Below are 11,681 nucleotides of genomic sequence, written 5' to 3'. Positions count from 1 at the left end.
TGTTTAGCATGTAGCATGTGTAGCATGTGTACCATGTAGCATGTGTAGCATGTGTAGCTTGTGTAGCTTGTGTAACATGTGTAGCATGTGTGGCATGTGTAGCCTGTGTAGATACTTGTGTAGCATGTGTAGCTACTTGTGTAGCATGTTTAGCTACTTGTGTAGCATGTGTAGCTACTTGTGTAGCATGTGTAGCTACTTGTGTAGCATGTGTAGCTACTTGTGTAGCATGTGTAGCTACTTGTGTAGCATGTGTAGCTACTTGTGTAGCATGTGTAGCTACTTGTGTAGCATGTGTAGCTACTTGTGTAGCATGTGTAGCTGCTTTTGCTACGAGGATAATCCGGCACTGCCTGGGAGCTATGCATTTAAGTCATCATCTAGATTGAAAACTCATTTATTTTAGAACTGCTTGTTGTGTTTAGTCTGTTGTTGTTGTCCTTGCCCCGCAACCTCCGATTAGCACGGCTGGCTCCGCACGGTGCAAAAGAGCAACAGAGCAAGCAAGACTGATGTGCTGTGCAGACATGGAGCAGTCGTGGGGGGACTGTGTGCGCGTGTCGGGGTTTGGGCGTGAGAGAAGTTCTGACTTCACGTCTCATGCGTGCTGGGGGCACTTCTAGATTTGAAGGTTTCGTGACTGCAAGAATTCATTCAATTTGGTTCTATTCGGTAAAGTCACGTAGGTAAAAAAAACAAATTAAAAATAAAAGAAAAGAAACAATTAAAACACGTTTCGGAGGAAACGCAAGCTTCCTTCATCAGGTGGGACCAGTCACAACCAAAATCACTGCATCAAGTGGCGAGGCTCTGGGAACCCAGCGCTTAAATACAGGTCAAGGTAGGGGGGGGGGTGTGGGAGGGGCCACGTGGGGGGACTTCAGTGGGGTGCGGAGGGATGGGTCGCTGTGTGTGTGCAGGGATGAGTTAATCCGTCTTTTGTTGTGTGGAGGGAGAGGGAGATGGGTCACTGTGTGTGTGCAATATAAACGGAGTTAATCCTTCTTGTGTTGCGTAGAGGGAGTGGGGGATGGGTCGTTGTGTGTGTGCAGGGATGAGTTAATCCGTCTTTTGTTGTGTGGAGGGCGCGGGAGATGGGTCACTGTGTGTGTATGCAATATAAACGGACAGAATATCGGCCAGGCTGTGCTGTAAGAGGGTAGTAGAAAAAGGAAAATAGAAAAGTTCGGAAAGAATATGTTTGGTATACCACTGCTTGAAATTGCTGTTAGAAATTAGTTTGTGTTTGGTATGATTCAAAACGTCTTTCCAGTGGTTGCTTAATTTGAAACCATCCTCTCGGTTGAAATTATGCCTGTGTTTGTATATCTGAATGGCTTCGTGGACAAATTTTGGTGATAACCTGTAGGTTTACAAAGAACCTTGGTATCGGAAAAGACAATCTCATGATCACCCATAGCGTTGTAACAGTGATCAGCCACAGCAGATGAATTCGTTCTGCCGTGTTTCAAATCTGATTTATGTTCGCGAATTCGGTCAGAGATATGTCGTTTCGTCTCCCCGATATAACAATCACCACAGGTACAGCTCAATTTGTAAACACCGGGGTACTGTACGTCAGGGATGACATCCTTTACGGATGGGATCAGATCACGAATTTTGTGTACTGTGTTGAACCGGACTTGGATCTTGTGTTTGTTTAGAATTTTGGAGATCTTTTTAGTAACGCCTGCTATGTATGGTAATGTGATGGTTTTGATCGGAGTATCAAGTGGTTGTTTCTGTATGGTAGGAGAAACAGCTTGGCAGATGGTACGGTCAGAGTATTCATTCCTTTTTAGGGCCAGATGTACATGTTTTAATTCACTGGTCAAGTGGTGTTGGTCCGAAATGCAATGAGCCCTATGGTATAAAGTTTTGATGAGAGAGTTCTTTTGAACCGGATGGTGGTGGGAATCAGGTTTCAAGTAGGAATCTGTGTGGGTGGGCTTTCTGTAAGCAGAATGTCCCAACGAGCCATCAGACCTCTTCTCAAACAGAACATCTAAGAATGGTAGTTTGCCATCTTTCTCTACTTCCATGGTGAATTTGATGGAAGGGTGTCTGGAATTGATGTGGTCCAGGAAAAGGTTCAAAGCTGGGAGGCCATGTGGCCAAATGACGAAAGTGTCATCCACATTTCTCTTCCACAGGGAAGGACTGAGGGTGGATGTCTGGATGGCGTCCGATTTAAATTTCTCCATGAAAACATTGGCTATCACTGGTGACAAGGGGGAACCCATGGGAGTACCCTCATTTTGCTTGTAAAAGGTACCATTCCAAGTAAAGTAGGTGTTGGTGAGGCAGTGCCTAACCAGCGCAGGTACCTCGGGGATTAGTCCATGTTGGACCAGATCCTCAATTATTTTAATGGTGTCAGGTACTGGGACCTTGGTGAACAGAGAAACCACATCAAAGCTGACGAGGATATAGTCAGGGGCCAGTACAATGTCTTTGACCATAAAGGGACCTCAAGTGGGAATTGAACATCAGCTCCCTCACCAAGAAAGCTCAACAGAGGATGTACTTTCTACGGCAGCTGAAGAAATTCAACCTGCCAAAGACAATGATGGTGCAATTCTATACAGCGATCATTGAATCCATCCTCACTTCCTCCATAACCGTCTGGTACGCTGCTGCCACTGCCAAGGACAAGAGCAGACTGCAGCGTATCATCCACACTGCTGAGAAGGTAATTGCCTGCAATCTACCAACCCTCGAGGACCTGCACACGACAAGGTCCATGAGGCGAGCGAGGAAGATTATGGCCGATTTCTCCCACCCTGGACACTCTCTGTTTCAGCTACTCCCCTCCGGCAGAAGGCTTCGGTCCATCAGGACCAAAACCTCACGCCATAAAAACAGTTTCTTCCCATCTGCTGCTGGCCTGTTAAACAAGGCCAAGGGCTAACACTGTTTTTAACATTTGATCTACATAACGACACCTTGCCGATATTAACTATGTTACCCTATTTGTATTTTTTATTTTTAAATTATATCTTAAAGCTATTTTATATTCGATATTTATTTAATTTTATATACTTCAGCCCCTTGGTGTTAGACTTTTAACCCTTATTATAGTAAGACTTGTTTACAACTTATTTAAGATTTTAGATTCCTATATGTTGAATGTATGCACCATCCTGCCAAAGTAAATTCCGTGTCGGTGTGAACTTACATGGCGAATAAAACCCTTTCTGATTCTGATTCTGATGAGTTAAGTACTACTGAGGCGGTCTTGCCAGTGTAAGGAAGCAGAGTATCTGACAGAAAACGGGCCAATTTGTAGGTAGGGGAGTTTATCGTGGACACGATGGGTCGTAGTGGGGTACTTTCTTTATGGATCTTGGGAAGACCATAGCATCTAGGAGGTCTCGCAGCGGAGGGTTTTTGGGAGGCAAGTTTAGTTGATTCGATTAGAGAGGTCGAATTTGTGATGAACTTGTTGGTTTTAATCGTTAGGCTGTTAGTAGGGTCATTTTTATTTTTTGAGTAACTCCCATCATTGAGTAGGTCCTGAATTGTATTGTTGTATGAGTTCTTATCCATAATTACAGTGGCATTGCCCTTGTCGGCTGAGAGGATGACTATATCATCTCTGTGTTTTAATTTCGCGAGCTCAGAGCGTTCATCTTTGCTGATGTTGCTAACGGGTTTCTTAGCACTCTTAAGAACAGTGGCTATTTCACCTCTCGCGACGTCTGCTTGGATGTGTCCTATACCTTTGAGGGCTACATCGACCTGAGAAATGATATCATCTATTGGTATATGTTTTGGGGTGACAGCGAAATTTAACCCTTTAGCCAATACTATTTTCAGATTGTCCGAAATCGGAGTGCTACTTTGATTGACAACAATTTTGTTAACGTCTGGTTTTGTGCTCTGTGGAACTGGGTTTTTATTTGATAGGTGGTTGAATTTAGCAATTAGGTTAGCCTTGCATTTGACTGATAGTGAATCAGCAGAGGAAGCAGTCGTATTATCAACGTGGTTCCAATCATAAGGTGTCATTTTTTGTGTTAGCATTAAATGAGATTGTAGGAGAGTCCTGTCTAAACTATCGAGTTCAAATCAGAGTAACCTAATCCTCTCTGAGATTAATGATAGACTAGCCTTAAACAGAATCTGTTTAGAGTTTAGTGAAGATACCGCGGCAGATGTCAGATACTCTGCTTCCTTTCACTGGCAAGACCGCCTTAGCAGTACTTAACTCATCCCAATGTGTATCTATGGTCAAAGACATTGTACTGGCCCCTGACTATATCCTCGTCAGCTTTGATGTGGTTTCTCTGTTCACCAAGGTCCCAGTACCTGACACCATTAAAATAATTGAGGATCTGGTCCAACATGGACTGAACCCTGAGGTACCTGCGCTGGTTAGGCACTGCCTCACCAACACCTACTTTACTTGGAATGGTACCTTTTACAAGCAAAATGAGGGTACTCCCATGGGTTCCCCCTTGTCACCAGTGATAGCCAATGTTTTCATGGAGAAATTTGAATCGGACGCCATCCAGATATCCACCCTCAGTCCTTCCCTGTGGAAGAGCTATGTGGATGATACTTTCGTCATTTGGCCACATGGCCTCCCAGCTTTGAACCTTTTCCTGGACCACATCAATTCCAGACACCCTTCCATCAAATTCACCATGGAAGTAGAGAAAGATGGCAAACTACCATTCTTAGATGTTCTGTTTGAGAGGAGGTCCGATGGCTCGTTGGGACATTCTGTTTACAGAAAGCCCACCCACACAGATTCCTACTTGAAACCTGATTCCCACCACCACCCTGCCCAAAAGAATTCTCTCATCAAAACGTTATACCATAGGGCTCATTGCATTTCGGACCAACACCACTTGACCAGTGAATTAAAACATGTACATCTGGCCCTAAAAAGGAATGAATACTCTGACCGTACCATCCGCCAAGCTGTTTCTCCTACCATACAGAAACAACCACTTGATACTCTGATCAAAACCATCACACTACCATACATAGCAGGCGTTGCTAAAAAGATTTCCAAAGTTCTAAACAAACACAAGATTCAAGTCCGGTTCAATACAGTACACAAAATTCGTGATCTGATCCCATCCGTAAAGGATGTCATCCCTGACTTACAGTACCCCGTGTGTTTACAAATTGAGCTGTACCTGTGGTGATTGTTATATCAGGGAGACGAAACGACATATCGCTGACCGAATTCGCGAACATAAATCAGATTTGAAACACGGCAGAACGAATTCATCGGCTGTGGCTGATCACTGTTACAACGCTATGGGTGATCATGAGATTGTCTTTTCCGATACCAAGGTTCTTTGTAAACCTACAGGTTATCACCAAAGATTTGTCCACGAAGCCATTCAGATATACAAACACAGGCATAATTTCAACCGAGAGGATGGTTTCAAATTAAGCAACCACTGGAAAGACGTTTTGAATCATACCAAACACAAACTAATTTCTAACAGCAATTTCAAGCAGTGGTATACCAAACATATTCTTTCCGAACTTTTCTATTTTCCTTTTTCTACTACCCCCTTACAGCACATCCTGGCCGATATTCTGTCCGTTTATATTGCACACAAACACAGTGACCCATCTCCCGCGCCATCCACATAACAAAAGACGGATTAACTCATCCCTGTACATACACAACGACCCATCCCCCGCTCCCTCTACGCAACAAAAGAAGGATTAACTCCGTTTATATTGCACACACAGTGACCCATCTCCCTCTCCCTACACACAACAAAAGACGGATTAACTCATCCCTGCACACACACAGCGACCCATCCCTCCGCACCCCACTGAAGTCCCCCCACATGGCCCCTCCCACACCCCCCCCCCTACCTTGACCTGTATTTAAGCGCTGGGTTCCCAGAGCCTAGCCACTTGATGCAGTTATTTTGGCTGTGATTGGTCCCACCTGATGAAGGAAGCTTGCGTTGCCTCCGAAACGTCGTGTTTTAATTGTTTCTTTTCTTTTTAATTTGTTTTTTACTTACGTGACTTTACCGAATAGAACCAAAGAGTATAAACAGCACTTGTCCCACCAGTCTGTTAAGGCTATACGGGGGATCTTTGTTTATTTCTCTGGGGTGTGTGGTGGCACTATTCGAGGTGCTGCTGCCACCTCCCTATTTGTGTTTGTTATTGTTTGCACTCACTGGATGAAGTTTGATACAAACTTTGACACAGAGTCAAGTTTAAGATGGAAGTAGGCCATCTGAATGGACTGAATCACAGCTATGATAAAATCGGACATCAACATACATGGTCTTGTATACACTAACTTCATGAAGTTTAAATAAAAGATCGGACGTTCACAGAGTCAAGTTTAAGATGAAGTTGGACATCAGATTAGTTTGTACTGCAGCTATAATAAAATCGAGCATTAGCATAGCATTGATTTATAAGCATTATTAAGGAGGTTTTTACACAGCGATTTAACACAGCAGTCTGATCGATTATATGATCTTAATATTAAACAACCATTTACGGCCTTGGGCCAGGAAAGTCACAAAAAATTACGCACGAAGGACGCATTCACGCAAGCACACGATGCTCCGTTTTGAAGTTTTAAAATGAAACATCTTAGAATTGTATAATGTTTTAAATTAGATAATTTTATTTCTTCAATAAAAGGTTACTTCATATTACATCTGGAAGACTTCATTGAAAAGGATATTTCGTGTGAATTTTCTCTCGTCGTTAAGTAGATGGCCTTGCTGGGGGGGTTCGGTTCGACGCGGACTTCCACCTGTTTTGGATTGCGGGATCGAAATAAGGCGACATGGAGCTGCTGGCCGTGCGAGAAGACCGCCGTCTGCAGATCGATTCCAACGTAATCGAACCTCTGTCCTTGCGCCTCCGTCGTTCATGCAGGGGGTGCGTGGGTTTGCAGCGCCCCCTGCATGAAAACGACGGAAAGTGCAGCGTTCATCACGGATAAAGTTGTGCGCTTATACAAGTTTTTTTTTATACAAATCGCATATCGATATCGTTGTTTTGTATTATCTGTCAACCGCATATAACAGTACAGCTATGATAAAATTGGACAATCGAATAAAATTGTTTTGATAAGAATACACGAAGACGTTTTTAAACATCGATTTAACACAGCAGCGTTATCGACGAATGTAAAAATAAATTACGTGAAAAAACGCACATCAATACCGTTGTTCTTTTAAAATCAATGATATGTGAACCGCAAAAAGCAATTTAAGATAAATTCGGATATTGTCATGATGGTTGCCCCAATCAACTTTGAGCTGGGTGCCAGATCGACTGAGCGAAATCGATACAAATTGACCGTGATTCACGATCCTCGACGTCCAAAGATGGGACACTTCTCTGGTCGGTGATTTTGTCGTGTGCACGATTTTTTTTTATTGTCCAGGGACTCCTCTACTTAAGAAACATTCGACTTACGAACTTTCAGAGATACGAACAATCCTGTCCGTATGTCTAGTTGCCTGTTCGGACCGAGAGTCGTAAGTTCAACCGCTGCTGAATGGATGGCGGTCGCATCTACATCTGCAGAACATGAAGAACCAGTGGCATCTACATCCGCAGGAGATTGTACAACTTTTAAAGCCATTCCCCGTGTTTAGTGTACACAACGTACAGCATAGTCTTGGTTCTTTCGGTAAAGTCATGTTGAAGGGAAACAATAAATTAATAAAATATATAGTTTTATTGTGTTATATATTATTATTTTATTGTTTCCCTTCAACGTGACTTTACCGAAAGAACCAAGAATATGAATCACTGCAGTCACGAAAGCTTTAAATCAAAACGTACAGCATGTTTGGAATTGACAGGAGTAAAGTTGGACCTACGAACAAGGCCTCTGGAATCTAACTCGTTCGTAAGTAGAGGAATCCTTATATCGTATTACAGCGCCCCCTGCTGGTCTCCTGCTTGTTAAGCGAACATTTGCTCGTTTGGCGAACAAATTGGGCTGAAATCAAATTACTCGTTATAGCGAATTGCCGTGTATATTAACAAAAACGCTCGTTAAGCGAGGTACGCCTGTACTCATGTGCCAAATCAAACATCCTTCATCAGGAAACATTGTTAAACTTTACATTTGTATCATTCCCCGTGGTGTAAAGTGTCGTCTCCAACTGTTATCATCCAGTCCGGCCTCTCCAATCCATGTGCTAAGAAGGTCCATTGCCAGAAACGTCGCCTATTACATACGAGTAGTTTTCCATACACGGCCACATGCAGTGCCAGTTTGTTGTGAGCACAACAGTGCAGTGCCCGTGTACCATGTAACATGTGCAGACCATTGTCAATCCACTGCTAGATGAGGGCTTCCCCACTCTGTGCGGATCGCGTTGCCAACTCTGACTGAAGCTATTCAGGGACATGTTCTTCTTCTTCTTCCCAACTTGACCTTAATGTCATTCATTGTTTTGGTGGTACTTTCTGTTTACATTTCGTACTTTGTCACTGCTGCCAATTGAAAGAAAAACGCAATCGGATGACACCGTTTTGTTTTAACGAATTAACTTCTGTGCGCATTATGTGCATCGATTATATACATTTATATTCTTAAAGTATCCTATTAAAATCTCTCCGGTTGTTTTCAATCGTCACCGAGCGAGCGATGGCGATTCTGGTGGACTCCCGGCCAACCCGGGTGGGTTAGCAACCCTGCGTACAGGTTTTGGAGATTGCTTGACCACACCGCGCTGCACGGGTCCATGCAGGTTGTCCTGATTAAATATTGAACGTCATACTGTAACGGTCCCAGAAACACCAGAAGTCCCTACCGCCAACACAACGTGGCATGCAGCAAGGGGATTGGTGGCTGGAGATGAGACATGATCCCAGATGTGACGGTATCTGTGAAAAAGAGCTTTATAGCTAATCAGATTCGTCCGGTATATTATTATTCTGACATGTGATTGGTGGCTGGGAATGAGGTGACAGGGATGAGGGGAGGGAGTGCGCGGATAAGGAGGGCACGTCGGAGTAGGGACGGGAAGAGAGAGCTGTGGATGAAGGAGGGAGCTGTATGTGACGGAGGTGGAATGAACGGCCTGGAACCCTTACATATAGCCGAGTGTTGGTGAGGAGAGTGTTACAATACACGGGAGTCGTTTGATCAGCGCGGATTGCAAGGTGAAATTCCAGTACGGGAAGGGAAATTCACACACCCTTTTATTTTATGTTTTTGATCCTTAATGCTAGGGTTGCCAAACTGATAACCGTTTTCAGAATCGATTAACGGTACCGAAAGTCAGGAACCGGTAACCGTTCAGAAGGAAATGTTATTCATGACTGCAAACTCACCATATTGTTTCAACTGACGTAACGGGATAGGGAATCAAGCAGGCGACCTTTTGGATTGCACTGCCACTGTGCCGACCTAACGACTAAGAACATTTCTGGGTGAAATCTTTCGATAAACAAATATATCATGTATACAGTATTGCCTATTTTCCTGGCCGACTGCTGGCTGGGCTCCTCTCCACCCCTGCTGCTGGCTGTTTTTGCTACCAAGACACGGGATTTCCGTGAAAGAAATACTGAATTTAAATGCCGGAAGAAGTTCATAGGGCATAATAGCGACACCGAAGACGTGGCAGTAACACAGGAGACGACTCCGTTCAATTGAAATTGTTCTTTCAATTCGTGCTCCTATGATTGCAATTATTTCGCGAGAATATTCTTTAAAACCTGGAGAATTTTCCAAAAAAACCCAATATACTTGATATTGTCTTGGCATTTTATTACGTAACAAAGGAGATTTTCGTTCCCCGAGTATAGGGATTGTGATAGGAGTATGAAAATTATAGCGGCGAATTATTTTCTATTGCAGAGTAACGGGTTCTCTCTACTCGTTCACTTCAAACACGAATCTCCGTGGATTTTCATGTGGCTAGAGAACGATTAATCGTCACTCACTTTCCACACTTAAAATGATCACAGAGGAAGCAGAGTGAAGACTGCAAAATACGAGCCTCCCTCCCTCTCTGGGCTCCGTGTATCCCAAGTCCCTGACGTTTGCTCAAGCTCACACTTAAAGCAGACATCGGTGGCATTGAGACGCGTAATAACGCCGCATTATTTTTTAAACAAAACCCTTGCGAATTGTTGGCCTGATTTCGGAGCACCCAATAACTATATTTTGGTTTCTAAATGATTTATTTTGGACTAAATATTGCAGCTTAATGCACCACCTGACAATAGGCAAAACAAATTAAGTTGTCACGTGGGAAAATGTGCCCACAATTGATTTGGGTTTTTCCGCAAAACGGTGATATTGGAAAACAAATATGTTTACAATCACGTACGACGCTTAACTGAAAATTTGCTGAAAACCAAAATCAATTGGCACATTTTGCCGCGTAACAACTTGATTTGTTTGGCTGTCGGGTAGTGGAGGGTACATTGGTTTAATTGACATTGTACCTCCATGATCTAATACAAATCATGGATCGTAATATTGATCTGAAAGTTTATTTATTAAACTACCGTAAATATAGATTTTAAACGAAATGTTACGAATGCGCTTTTGGTCACATTGTTATCCGACTTGGTGGCACTATTAGAAGCCTTGACTCACGAATCCTAAAATACAGGTCAGTGGTTATCTCCATTCGCCAGCATCGATTCGTTCAAATTAGTCTGGCTTTGCTCCTCTTTGCCTCCCAATTGTACAACTGTGTCATGCAATGAGAATAAGCATTCAATTAGTTATATATTATAAACTTCTCCATCGAACTGGAACCTCGATGTAAGGACCCCTGCAATATTGCCCATTAACCAGCATTGGTACAAATAAACCTGGCTGCCGAGCGCTCCAGTTTGCTTCTTGAAAGTGCTGCTGTAAGCACGCACTCCCAGAAGTCCGTACGACTGGTGGGTGTAAGAAAGTTTTTTTGGAGAAGGTTGCGATGGAGACATTTTCTAGGTTTTATTTCTCATGAAGAGAAGAACGTTGAGATCTTCAAATAAACATCTGGTCCTCACTAGGGGGCAGCACTTTCTCACCTGCCCCATATCGAATTGTGGTCACATGACAAAGCAATTGTATTTTTAATACCCAGAGCTCGTTTATCCAAATAAAGTGCAGAACCCGATGTTATGCGATGGGTATTTGTGTGCGCGTTAAGTCATTGGTAATGGAGTCAAGACCATCATCTCACTACACTTTAGAACGGTTGACATCACAGCCGTGTCTGGATTCTAGCTCAAGCTCAACTCAAGCAGCCCGGTGATCTCCTATGCTAGGGTTTTGTAAAGAATCAAGTTCTTAATCTCGCTCGTGACGACTAGAAATGACACGAGCGTCACAGGATTCTAACACCACGCACAGCAACGTCAACTCACCACAGCAGCAATTTGTGCAGCAGCATCGTCTTGCAGGTCCAACTGTATGCCATTCCCACACCTTAACAGCAACAATAAGATGGAAGTGTAACAGTTTATCCCTTGCCTTTAGGGCTGGGGCAGCACAATGCTTGTAAACATGTGCAATTTAAGTTCGAGGAAATTAATGAAAGGTTGACTGCAGCAAAGCATAAATACCATTTCATGGAGTGTATGCGTCCGATTGCTAAACTAGGCGTTTCACAAGCTGGGAAGCTAAAAAAGGCATTTAAGGAATTGAATCTCATGTAATTTATTTTGCACATGCGGCCGTGCTAAAAAGTATAAAAATA

General features: G+C 43.2%; 1 long non-coding RNA gene across 1 annotated transcript; it reads right to left on the bottom strand.

Annotated features, from left to right (window-relative positions):
- Positions 1–6,607: 6,607 nt before the first annotated feature.
- On the bottom strand, positions 6,608–11,550 carry LOC142930544 (uncharacterized). Its single transcript, XR_012946498.1, has 2 exons — positions 11,350–11,550; positions 6,608–7,536 (listed from the first exon to the last, which is right to left on the bottom strand). It is a non-coding gene; the product is annotated as an uncharacterized LOC142930544 (long non-coding RNA).
- Between the last annotated feature and the right edge of the window lie 131 nt (positions 11,551–11,681).

Source organism: Petromyzon marinus, chromosome 41 (assembly GCF_048934315.1).
Source record: "Petromyzon marinus isolate PM22_M1 ecotype Great Lakes invasive population chromosome 41, UKy_Petmar_22M1.pri1.0, whole genome shotgun sequence".
NCBI classification, from domain to species: Eukaryota; Metazoa; Chordata; class Hyperoartia; order Petromyzontiformes; family Petromyzontidae; genus Petromyzon; species Petromyzon marinus.
Note: the sequence above shows the minus strand (reverse complement) of the source record. Positions and strands in the feature narration are given on the sequence as shown.